The sequence below is a fragment of the Thermobia domestica genome, chromosome 4 (assembly GCF_964235325.1).
Source record: "Thermobia domestica chromosome 4, izTheDome1.hap1.1, whole genome shotgun sequence".
Lineage (NCBI taxonomy): Eukaryota > Metazoa > Arthropoda > Insecta > Zygentoma > Lepismatidae > Thermobia > Thermobia domestica.
The window spans coordinates 315,371,608-315,385,657 of record NC_137457.1 but is presented as its reverse complement, the minus strand read 5'-3'; positions in this window follow the sequence as shown (position 1 = coordinate 315,385,657).

Below are 14,050 nucleotides of genomic sequence, written 5' to 3'. Positions count from 1 at the left end.
ATTTCACTGTCAGGAATGAAAGCATGATTATTTCATGTTGCACATATTGTTTGCACAGGTACAAACCTATTTTCCTGAGTCGTACGATGCTACCGAGCATCTTCAGTTGATCCGAAAAATATATCTAATGAGTGTGATATTGTCCACAGCCCATTTATAAAACTGTTGTGCATTTAACCATTTCGGTCCTGGCGGTAACATATGTGTACATCATATTCTAAGATTAATATAATTATTCTGGAGGATTCAAATTGGCTGGAGTTTCGTGTCAGTATTCTTCGAACTTTTCTTAATGACTTTCTGCTATTTCCCTGGTGCTTTAATCTGTTACCAAGAAGCTACGCAAATTTCTTGCAGAGTACTTGCAGCGGGTATCACGAGAGACGAAGCTCAGCTACTTAGGCAGTTTTATTCTTGGCGAAACAAACTATTTGCAATAAATCCTCCTTCTGCTTTAGTGATGTGTTTTGAGTTTCTAAACTATGTAGATCATAATGATTAATGCCATTTTTGTATTTTACATACGTATTTTCAATTTTACTGACCTAACTTTTACGTCCATAATTCTCTAAATATGACACCTGCAAACAAAATGACGGTTGTATTTCATTTGTTTAGTCAAAAAGAATAATAACACGAGATAACAATAAAATCGGTGAGTAAACAAAAAATCCGGGCTGAAAAGGTTAATATTTGGTTCGCAGTTGTATTGTTTTAACTTGCACGACTAACTAATCGCTTTGTCGTTCCACCTATGCCATAGCAAACATTTTTACCATGTGAAGTGCCAAAGAAATGCCACTCACATGTAAGACCAAAATCTGATTTGTGCATACAAATGTTCTTGAATTTTTTACAACTTTTATATTGAGCGCCTGAGCCATCACTGAAATATATGACATATTTAAGGAATTGTAGCTCCATTTTTAACTTTGCCAAGAACACTGCTAGGAATTTATGTACAGCCACAGTGTCATATTTCAAATGGTCACTGATCACGTGACCACCTTCCAAGGTTGTTCTGGGTGATTTCCGTGGTTCATTAACCTGAAATAGCCATATGAAGAATATATTAATCCACTGCAAATTCATTACTACTGAAAATTTTATTAGTTATATTTTATTTACATATTAGAAGCTTTATTTTGGCCCTTAGTTTCAAATACCCAAAACCAAATTTGGTTCATACAAAATATAGGCATTTCTTCATCTTGTGCTAAGATTTCACATATGTATAACTTTCACCACATGCTTATTCCGGGGCCGGAACTTTAAACCATAAATGCTGCTTTAACTCTACACGTATACAATATTCATTCATTTTGATTGCAGATTTGAAATCTACAGGCAAAATCACATGCGGATGCAAATTTTTAGCTTCATAACTCTTATGTTTATTAAAATAAACAATAAAACGCAAAATTAACCGTTTTTGAGTCGTGAGCCTGAAGCTAATTGCGTAATCAGTTACTAATTAACTATAAGCGCGGGAAAAGACTTATTTATGGAAATAACTATTCATAAATATGTCTTTCAATGTACAAAAAAATTAACAAAATCTGAGACCATGAATTTTTCATCATTGGTTGACTTAAACTAGAATGACTCTCTTTTTCTTAGAGAATTTAAAGCTTTATGTAAACATATCAGTTCCGAAAAGCGATCCATATTTCTTCTTATATCTTATTAGAAGTAGTATTAAAATATAAGCATAATCATTCTAACCTGGATGAGACCTTTCTGAAGCTTAATCTTTCCGTAAGTCCTTGGGGAGTCAAAAAAAAAAAAAAAAAAAAAAGGGAAGAGAAAAATGTATCTATTTTTTTGAAGGGAGAAGATATCAAAATGTCAAACTAACTTTTAATTAAAGAGGAGAAGTTCTTTCGAAGAAAATTTTGTTTTCATAACACACTGCTCTCTCTCTCTCTCCTTATATATTAACTTTTTCTTTTCTTTACCATCAAAAGGACTCTTCTAATTATAAATTGCAACATTTTCATTTCCAGATTAGATAATTAAAGAGCATCGTACGGTTTACATAAAAGTGCACTTATGGCCTGTTATGAAAGGGCAATTACCGTTTACGACAGAAACGCAATCTTGTGTAATGCAGAAAGATAAATTCCTCTTCTTCAGAAGTTATGATAACTCACAAAACACGTAGATGTTCCTCGGTACGTCTAAGGCCATACATTGTAATGGGAATATTCACAAGATATTGGGATGGATTCTGATGCAAAATATTATCGGAATGTCCCATTTGCGCCAGTGGACATCCCATGGATAAAGTCGGCTCGGCCGTATCCCTAATAGCAGAGACAACTTGCAACCGCTTGCTGTAAGCTTACAATGGAAGTCTGCGAGCTTGCCTTTGGCTTAATTTTGAAAGCTTGCAAGCATGTCCCAAGCTGGATTCCAGCAACGAAGTTACATGATAGCAACCTTGCATTCAGCGTTCCATTCAAGCTTGACGCAAGCGATTCACGCTGGTGGCAAGTCAATAGCCAATGAACGGCCAGTGATGCTATGACACTCTACGAAGGATCTATAAAGTATCGCTTGCAAGTACAACAAAAGGCAGATTGTATGGAAGCACGCGTTGAAAGAGCAAACGTAGAAAGCCAAAAGCCAAGCACGCGATAACTTGCCGAAAGCTTACTTGCTACTTGGGATCATTCTCCAGGCGGCTTCAAAGGAAGTGGAACACCATAAAGTAACCCACACGTTTCTTTGTTACATGAGAGAAATATTTCAACAAGACTTTCTTGTTGAGTGCGGTCTTCCGGTTGATCTGCTTAAAAAGAAAGCGATGGTGCATTTTTATTTACCGTCCTATACTGAAAATGACGTACAAACTTAATTAACACATTGCTTGATCTTTATAGTTCTACGCTGAGAAAAATTCATTATCCGGACACCGGTATACAGTACAAATATACGGAAATCCGTCTTTCGTTTTCCGATTGGTCTTCCAGTTAAGACCTTAAAAGCGTTCCTACTTTCTTGTATCCTGGCTACATGACCTGCCCACCTGAGCTTCTAGACTTGATGACCCTAACAACATTTGGTAAGCGATATAAATTATTGTAGTTTCTTGTTATGAAGTTTCCACCATTTCCCATTCCCGTTCCTCTTGGGCCCAAATATTCGTCTCACAATCTTGTTCTCAAATACTTTCAGCCTGTGTTCTTCACTCAAATTAAGCGACCATGTTTCGCAACCATACAGAACAACAGGCATGATTATCGATTTATATATTTTAAGCTTCAAATTCCCCGACAGAATTTGCGACGACAAGAGATTTTGAACTGAATAATAACATGAATTCTTTGCTTGTAGGCGTCATTAAATTTCTTCGTGAATATGATTTTCGTCTGTTAATATTGATGGTAGATATTTGAAAGTATCCATTTTATGAAAAGTATTATTTATATAGATATTTTAACGCAAGACAATGAAACCTATAACACGGAAGCCACCAGATATAAGAAAAGGTTTATAAAGTACACAAAGCCAGTGCAGTTTGTCCCTTAATGACAGAAGTAAACGGGTGGATTATATTTCTCCAAGTTTCAATATCTCTTGAATGTTTGAAGCGAAACTTCAGACCATTTAAATATAAGAAGTTAAATTTAGTAGTCGATAGATAATTCTTTTAATTCTAAAATGGACAACATTAAAGCACTTAAGATTACCATAGATAAGGATATAAGAGGCATATGGTCCGAATTAGGAGCGTCATTTCAAATTTTGAATGAGGGCTGGGGGAGGGGGATGGGAAAAACAAGATAATTCACCGACGTAAGACCTTCGCGCTTTTTCTATTAGTGCATTAGAACAGAATTTACAAAAAAAAAAAAAAAAAAAAACTTATTTTTCAAACTCAGGGGCAATTTATCCCCCTCAAATGACATTCCTGTTCTCAATACTTAAGCAGAACTAAAAAATCTATTGAGGCAGTTTTTGTTTTTTCCAAAAGAAAAAATGGAAAGGAAAGATAGATATTCTTCGATAAATCTGATTGTAGTAAAAGGTGGAGCATCTGAAACACTTCCAGAAGAAACTGGAGAAGAATAATCAAGTAATCGTACACAAGTTCGTATCTCGAAGTCTCTTGTCCAGAAATGAGAAATATTTCTGAAACTTTTGAACCTATTCTGAGAATAAACACTTGTTTGTAATGTTGGAGGATGGCTTATTTGGAGTGTTATTAATCAATAAGAGTAAGCAAGGGCGTCCATGTTGTGGTTTCCAAGGAGGGGGGCAAGTATAAGTGACGTTTCAAATATAGTTTCAAATTTTGCTGTAACTAACGTAAAAGTTCTATTGGGTTTTCGATATTCCCAAGTACAATTTCCTCTTAGCGGGGTCGAGCGCCCCACCTTTCTCCCCTTGATGGGTGCCTTTGGGATTAAGTTAAGTTTCCAGCTGCAGTGCAAAGGAAGCTTTTGGACAAATATATCCTGCGGAAATGTAGATGTTCGCTTACGTCCCGGAAACGAGACATCTTGCAAGATTTCAGTGGAATATTACTGGACGCCTTGCGGGATAATCACACAATGAATTTATGATGAACAATGTCGTAATATGCTTTTTCGGGGTTATTCCTTTCCTCTCACATTATCATTCCAATTTCTTTCATAGTCATTCACTTTTATTAATCATTTGTGCCACTTAGCCAAAAGAGTATAATTGTGACGTAAAAGTTTTTTTTTTTTTTAAAAAAAATCCAAACATACATGTTTCAGAATCCTGACGTACTCACGCAAATAATTTGAAGTACAAACCAACTACCTCTATAAAAATTGTTGCTGAAGTACCGCAGGATTCTGAAACATAGATATTTGAATAGGGCACATACTAGTTCCCAAGTAAAGTCTTGACCCGACTACGGTAGGTCCCATAGTCTTGGAGCTATGTGCCTTTAAAGTTAATTTTTTCATGTTTTCGGCAGCTAATAACTCCGAAAGGAAGCATTTATGCACCCAGATTGGTCTATACTTTTTGTCTTATCTTGGTGTCCGGATTCACTTTCCAAACGTTGTCGATGTTGTTTTGAAACACCCAGTATGTTGTTTGATTATTAATAATGATACACATAGTATTAACAGTGACAAAATAGTCCGAACTGTGACACACACATGCTGCACTCAGATCATTAATGACCGTAACGAATACATTACTTGTAGTTTTTACACAAGCCATACAGATACTGGAATTGTTTGCATTACAGACTCGTGTTCTTTTTTCCTAATTGAGAAAACATTCCTCCTTGAGTTGGAGATTAGACGCACAAACAAAACCTTTCTCATTCTTTAAATACGTATATTTCAGAATCCAGAAATACTTTAGTTTTCTGTTTTTGTGAATCTGTTTTTTTTTCTTTTTCTTTTCTTTTTTTAAATAGAGGCGGGTTCTCTTGTGCACTGGTTCTGAACGTGGGCGTTCTCGTTTTCAAAGAGGGCGTTGGAACACAATGGGCTGATGAACTATTTAGTGGGCGTTTGATGAAAAGGATGTAAGGGAAATAATAGCTAAGGTAAGACACCGTTGAAAACTAAATTTCTTTTCATTTTATGTATAAAACAAAGAAAAAGAACTCTCTCTCTCTCTCTATCTATATCTATATCTATATCTATATCTATATCTATCTATCTATCTATCTATCTATCTATCTATCTATCTATCTATCTATCTATCTATCTATCTATCTATCTATCTATATACGAGGGCAAGTCAAAAACTATCTACACTTTTCATGATACAGTTTATTTACATGAAGCTTGGGTTATACTATGCACATCACTTTTCTACGTCATCTCGCTCCTTATCAATGCACTTGGCCCAACGGTCAACGAGCTTACGTATTCCTTCCAAATAAAAGGTTTTCGGTTGGTCGTGAAGCCACTTCTGCACCGCGCAGACTTTATGAAAACCTAGCTCGTCGTGGGTGATCTGATGGGCAGAGCCATGACTGATGTTCAAAGCAGATGCTGCCTCATCGATAGTGATTCGCCTATTCGGCAGAACCATTTCTCGAGCTTGCTGAATGTTGTCGTCTGTAGTGGAGGTTGATGGCCATCCTGCTCCCTCTTCATGCGTTACACTTGTTCGACTATTTTAAAATTTTTTGAACACAGTTTTACGTGATAGCATACTTCTCCCATATTGCGGTGATAGTCTGCGATGAATGTCTGACCCTTTGACACCCTCTGACCAGAGGAATCGGATCACTGCTCGTTGTTGCTCTTTGGTGCAAACTTCTAATGGAGCAGCCGTGATATATCTGCAACAGAAGGAAGAAAGGTGGTCGAACACTGGAGGAATTAAGATCATACTTTCACAGCATTACCACAACAGTATAACAATAAAATATGCGAGGACAGAAGACAAAGTGCGAAATATAAGAAAAGTTATGACAAAAGTGTAAATAATTTTTGACTCGCCCTCGTATATATATATATATATATATATATATACTAGTATCAATTACCCACTTCGCTGGGTTAAATTAAGAAAAAATAATAATATGTTACTCAGTCACCTTTCACTATTACTTATGCGCTCTTTGATATCAGTGATTTGCGATGATTTTTATATATCCCTCTCACCTCTCCATGTTGCGGGGCACGGCATCAGAAGTGTCGTTGTTCATTTCAGCTATACCGAAAACTATGAATTCCACACTGATATAGGCCATTTCGATCATCCTATATTTCCCCCTCCACCTCCTACAACCTATGGAGCTGAATTTGGAATTAAACAACATCAAAAGTGTGACTGCTCATCTCAGCGACCCCAAAAACTATAGATTCGACACTAATATCGTTCATTTTCCATAATTTTTAAATGTCTCTTTCCTTTCCCCACCTTTAAGTTACACCGTCAAAGTGATATGACAAAAATCATCTCGGATTCGAACTTCATCTAGGTTGAAAATTTGATCAAGATCGGTCCGGTGGTTCAAGAATTATTAAGTTTTATTTTTTATATATATTTCTCCCTCCCCTCCTCCTCCCCCTCCTCTAAGTTCTACCGTCAAAGTGAAATGATAAAAAAAATATATATATATATCCAGGCCCAAACCATATCTATGTTAAAAATTTGATCGAGACTGATTATTTGGTTGAAGAGTTATTACGTTTTATTTATTTTTTACTCCTCTCTCCCCTTTCCATAAGTTCTATCGTCAAAGTGAATAAATAAATACTGTAAAGGAATCAATGTGTCTTTGCTTCGATTCACAAAGACTGTTATTAATAATGCATTGAGTTATGCAGACAATGATGTTGGTGACAGGTTTCTATTAATTTTATTTGTGTTTTGTGGAGTTTCTGTGTAGAGTGCTTGCGTCCTGAACTGTCAACAGCCAACTGGTTGTTGTTTTCACCATATAAAGGGTGTGTGGGGGAGGAAAACGAAAGGAAACTCCACCTACACACAAGCCGTCAGAAGAACTAAAGTGGGGAATTTAGCTCGCAATACAGGTACTGGATTCGGACGGCTGTCCTTTGAAGAAAAAGATCATTGGGGATATTAGAGTAATTTACTGAGAATTTCTATGAAAAGAAGAGAGACAGGGTTTGGGATAGGATTATCAGTTAGGAAAGGTGTACCTTCATTATGACGTCCGGGCGTGCGTTGGTTCCACTCTGGTCTCCTGGTGTCTCGCTCACTCTCTATGGATCAGGTCCTGGACTATTGGCAAAATACTGCGGGCATCTGCCAGTTCGTAGAAGGAGTCCGAAACTAACTTCAACTCCGAACCATTACTCCCGGTTTCAAATCAGTATCGCTACTTCCCAGACGGAAGTAACCGGGGCTATTTAAGGAGGGCCCCCAGGCTCGGCGACTATTCTCGTTGATATCGAAAGCGAGTCCCAGACGTCATAGGAGGTGTGGTTTTAGGTGTTGGGAGGAGTCAGGAAGGTGTCTCTCGTAACTTTATTACAATAAATACATAACATTCAAAAATTGCTGATGTAGCAAAACAGCAACCAGTTGGCTCTTGACAGTTCAGGACGCAAGCACTCTACACAGAAACTCCACAAAACACAAATAAAATTAATTGAAACCTGTCACCAACATCATTGGCTGCATAACTCAATGCATTATTAATAACAGTCTTTGTGAATCGAAGCAAAGACACATTGATTCCTTTACAATACCATTCCAGGCCCAAACCTCATCTGTGTTGAAAATTTAATTCAGATCGGTTGGGTGGTTCAAGAGATAAGTTTAATTTATTTCTATATATAAATCTTCAACTCACCAATTTCTACTATCAAAGTGAAAATTTAAAAAAAATAAATTAAAAAAAAATAAAATAAAATAAACTCTCCAGGCCCGAACCTTATCTATGTTGAAAGTTCGAGACTGGTGGAGTAGTTGAAGAGTTATTAAGTTTTATTAATTTTCATATATTTCTCGTCCTTCCCTCCCCCTCCCCTAAGCTCTACCGTCAAAGTGAGACGATGTTAAACTTTCGAGGTTCGAACCTCATCTATGCTGAAAATTTGGTTGAGATCGATCGGGTGATTCAAGAGTGGTAACTCATGAACAGGGTCACTTTTATTTTTATATGTATTGATTTTTTTTTGTATATCTCCTCCTCCTCCCCCTCAGCTATGTTGCACCGCCAAAGTGTGAATGACAAAAAAAAAAAAAAAAAACATCCCAGTCACGAACCTCATGTGTGTTGAAAATTTGATCCAGATTGGTTGTTTGGATCAAGAGTTATTAAGTTTTATTTTTTTATATATATAATTTCTCCTCCCCACCCCTAAGTTCTACCGACATAGTGAAATGATAAAAACACTTTCAGGCCCGAATCTCATCTGTGTTGAAAATTTAATCGAGATCGGTCAGGTGGTTCAAGAGATTAGGAGTCAAAAAACATAGTTAATTTCAATTTTATAATCGCTCAACCTTTACATTTAAAAAAAAAATTAAATGAAATCTTTCAGTTTAACGTCTCACGATTATACCTGTTAGGCAAAGGGGGACAGGTGATTAAGGCAAGTAAATGATGGGGATGAAAATGTGGGGGAAACAGTAGTGCCCACAGAAAATCCACAGATACGACGTTCCACAAGAAACTTACTAGACCGGGGGATCGAACAGGGGCCTTACACACGAGAGGTAAGCGCTTTACCACTGATTAACCTTACATTCCTCATTGAGCGCTGTTACCCATACCATAGACTACACTAAGAAGTTAATACACATGAGCTTAGAAAGTGCTGACAAATCAGAGAATTTCGGAAATGTATGCGGAAAGAAATGTTTACTCTCAACATGTTTATATGTCCGTATAAATGGTGACGTACGGTAACCGTACAATGAAGTAAAGAATAATTCGAGCAGTTTGATGTAATAATGGCGTAAGCGAGTTTACGCTCTTTTTGCATCAAACGCATTTGTGGTTTTTGCCATGCTTGTTTAGCCTCCTGGTAATATTTCAATTCAATATCGGAATAAAATGCTGCATATTACATTGTTTTATGTAAGAAAAAAACACTACTTAAATTTTCAAGATTGTTTGTGTACAACTGCATATTTCAGACTTACGCCCTTCTTGTATCAAACACATTTGCGGCTTTTGCCATGCTTGTTTAGCCTCCTGGTAACATTTCAATTCAATATCGGAATAAAATGCTGCATATTACATTGTTTTATGTAAAAAAAAAAAAAAAAACACTACTTAAATTTTCAAGATTGTTTGTGTACAACTGCATATTTCAGACTTACGCCCTTTTTGTATCAAACACATTTGTGGCTTTTGCCATGCTTGTTTAGCCTCCTGGTAACATTTCAATTCAATATCGGAATAAAATGCTGCATATTACATTGTTTTATGTAAAAAAAAAACACTACTTAAATTTTCAAGATTGTTTGTGTACAACTGCATATTTCAGACTTATGCCCTTTTTGTATCAAACACATTTGTGGCTTTTGCTATGCTTGTTTGGCCTCCTGGTAACATTTCAATTCAATATTGGAATAAAATGCTGCATATTACATTGTTTTATATAAGAAAAAAACACTACTTAAATTCAATATCAGAATAAAATGCTGCATATTACATTATTTTATGTAAGGAAAAAAACACTACTTAAATTTTCAAGATCGTTTTTGTACAACTGCATATTTCAGACTTACGCCCTTTTTGTATCAAACACATTTGTGGCTTTTGCCATGCTTGTTTAGCCTCCTAGTAACATTTCAATTCAATATCGGAATAAAATGCTGCATATTACATTGTTTTATGTAAGAAGAAAAACACTACTTAAATTTTCAAGATCGTTTTTGTACAACTGCATATTTCAGACTTACGCCCTTTTTGTATCAAACACATTTGTGGCTTTTTCCATTCTTGTTTAGCCTCCTGGTAACATTTCAATTCAATATCGGAATAAAATGCTTCATATTACATTGTTTTATGTAAGAAGAAAACACTACTTAAATTTTCAAGATCGTTTTTTTCCAACTGCATATTTCAGACTTACGCCCTTTTTGCATCAAACTCCTCAATTGCATATTTATGGGTCAAGCACTTCGTGGCTTGACATCAGGGAATTTAGTTTATAGTCGAATTAGATGGATAACATTATTTTTGTACGGTGCTATACCAGATCTTTAATTTATTCTAGAAAAACCTTGATCGATTACAGTATATACAGGGTATCTCAGAAGTTCCCTGATATACAGTAACTCTGTTATTATCAGAATAACAACAAAATGCAATAGGGGAAGTCACCTCCAAATATGATGTTTTCCATCTAAAGTGAAGTTTTTTTTTTTTTTTAATTTTTTAATCGGACAAGCCGTTTGGGCTGTACACTCTTTACGCGACCAATGTTAAATGAAAATGGAACGTTGCCATTTACCTGGATCCACAACATAAGTGAATGAAGTTGATGTCTGTTTTGATAATGTGTCGACCCCCAATTTCAAACATGTCCCCATTCATCATACTTTTACAAAATTTGTCCACCTCCCGTCCCGTCCTTCCCCCCCCAAACCCCAAGTAAATGCCAACTTTGCAGTTTCATTTAACATTGGGCACATAAGGAGTGTACAACCCAAACGGCTCGAACAATTTTAAAAAAAAATCCTTCACTTTAGATTGAAAGAAAAACATTATATTTGGAGATGATTTCTTCTCTTTCATTTTGTTTCAAGCCTGACAGTAACAGAGTTATCCTATGTCAGGGGACTTTTGAGACATCCTATATATATAGCTAGGATTTTCGATACGTTAAGGTTTGATCTTAAAGTTTGTAAACGTTTGGTCATATAAGTTCTTAGAGGTATCTTTTAGATAAAAAAAAAGAAAGAAAAAGAGAATAATATTGTGAGAAAAAGATGAAGAAAATAATGTTTTGATAAATCTTGTTATGTACTGCTGGTATCTTCTCCCTTAGCCTTCTAGTGCATTCCATTATCTTGTTACCATGGCGACGTACCTTAATTTTCTGTATCGAAGGAAGCAGATCTCTCTCTCTCTCTTTCCAGGACGGTAACACACAGCTTCTTAGATGTTGACGTATGTCTTACAAGATCGCGACTTTTCATCAGACGTACAAGATGCGGTAGATGATTCGTCTCCAGAGCATAAGAGCAGAAATGATCCCCGTAGACGCTCTTCTTCGGGGATAAAGGCGAAAAGAAAAGAAAACAACCCAATACGTTTCGACAGAGGTTTTGCCCTTAGTGTGATCTCAAGGATAGGTGAGAAAATTATTTTCATATATATATTTTTTTATTGGAGCTAGCTTGAGCACATTTCCTATCTTTCGACTCAATCAGTATTTGGATGTCTGTTGATTCGTCTGTTCCACGGTAATTCTCGGAAAACCTATTGCATTTTCTTTGCACGCACTTTTCTCCAACCTACAGAAATAATCTTATTGAGTGTAGTTGCAATTCAGCCAAAGAGACCCGCTCACGGCAAAATTAAAATACCGCTAATTTTACAGTAATTATGTGATATCTTCAAACAGATAAAAAGATAATCGAAATGTGGAACAAGAGCACGCTAGGCAATATTATTTTTGCATGAGGTACCGTTATCATGAGTCACTTAGTAGCTTTCCGTTTGTAGCCATTTATAAACGCGAAAATAAATGCCGATTTTCTAAATTGCTCGAAATCAAAAGCAGATAAGTGAGTCGTGATAACGTTATCTCATGTAAAATAATATTCTCTAGGGAGCTCTTGTTCCACTTTTCGATTACCTTTTAACTATTTGAAGATATCACATAATTACTGTAAAATTAGCGGTATTTTAATTTCGCAGTGATGGACCCTCTTAAGAAACTACAAAGAGAATCAAACGAAACGTACATTTATTTCTTATTTCTAGAAGTTTCAATTTCGACCGATAGATGTCAACACCTGGAGGATGTTTGCTGCCATCTAACATCGCAAAGTGTAACTTGTAGCATTCTAGAATTGTGCATTTTTGTTTCAATAGTAGAAAATGGGATATGTATAGTCACCGTTAATCTCACCGTTACAGTAAAGATTTAATGGTTGACTTCATCAACGAATTTGGCCAAGATAATCGCTCTTATTGTCTGTTTGAAAAAACAAAAATATTGTATTTAGTCCCAGAATTAAACACTCACTATCATATACACAGGGATAAAAGTGAGAGGAAACGCGGGGGACGCTGTCCCCCACCTCCAAAAACTATGAACGCTGTCCCACCAGTTCCTAAAAAAATTACAATGATCAAAGATAGGCAGGGGGGATGGCATGACGTCATGCTGCTACCTAGCGTCCCCCTACCTTTTCACATTCACTTTTACCCCTGCATATACATCAATCTTCTATTCGATGATATCTGTCTGTTGAATATCTTGTAAGCCCATGAGTTGGAGGTGTCATTTATTCTTTAACCCTTTCGGACCCAGGTCATTTTTGGCGTATTCCTACATTTTCAGTTAGTGACTTATTGATCGAAAACTATTTACCCGATTGATGTGATTAAGGGCTTGTTGTTTAGAAGAGAGACGTGGATATGTTTTGGTGTAAGTTACTTGCAGTGTTGCCAACGAGAGCGAAATTATTGAGGGAAATGTAAGGGTAGAAATTTACAAAAAATTCCATAACCGAATTTCAAGATTTTTATAGCTGACACCACTGTTGTTATATGCATCCGAGTAACCTAAAAAATTATTTGATGTGTTGACAAGGTACAGTGAAAACTTGAAGTCGCTATCTGCCATACAAAGAAAGAAAGTAAAAATTCTCTCTCATCATACACATGAAATGTTGACACTTTTTAAGCCTCAGAAGCAAAAATCGTCAGATATGCCGAAGCTACAGCTTCCCTACTTATCCTATTGAAACATTTTATGGTGCGTTCTTTCGGCCAAAGAGGAGGCTTAAAATAGTGGTACGTTTGCTCCCATGTAGCCAGTAAGAGAGAAATAACAGAGGGTAAAAAGGGAATTTTCTGAAGTTTTCAAATAAAATCGGTAATTAATATTTTTGGCTGCAAACACTGCCACCAGACAGACACAAACTATCTGAAATAAACCTTGGTACCCACTAATATATCCTACAAGTACCATGACTATATTTAAGAAACAAAGCTTCTAATTACAAAAAATAGATTACAGTAAACAGAAAAGTAGGGAAAAAACTAGAAAAACCAAGGGTTAGAACCTAAATACGAATATTTCATGCTCCCCCTAATTATCCCATTGTAACGATCTGTGCTCGCTTTTGTTCGGTAAAGAACAATGTTAGACTCATAAGTTGACTTGCGCTCGGACGTATACGTACGGATTTATAAACAAAAAATGTCGAAAATTTAGAATTTTCCCCCAAATTTAGGTGAATTTTAATTTCTCTAGTTGGCAACACTGCGCGTGGGTCGTTCCAATTGATATCAACAACTAGGTATCCATTCGAGATATCTACCTGACAAGTCATAAGGAGATCTCTCTACAACGAAGAAAGCTACAAGGAAAAAAGAATAAAAGAAAATTCGAAAATTCTCGAATTTTTTTTTTTTTTTACTTTGGACTGAAATCCG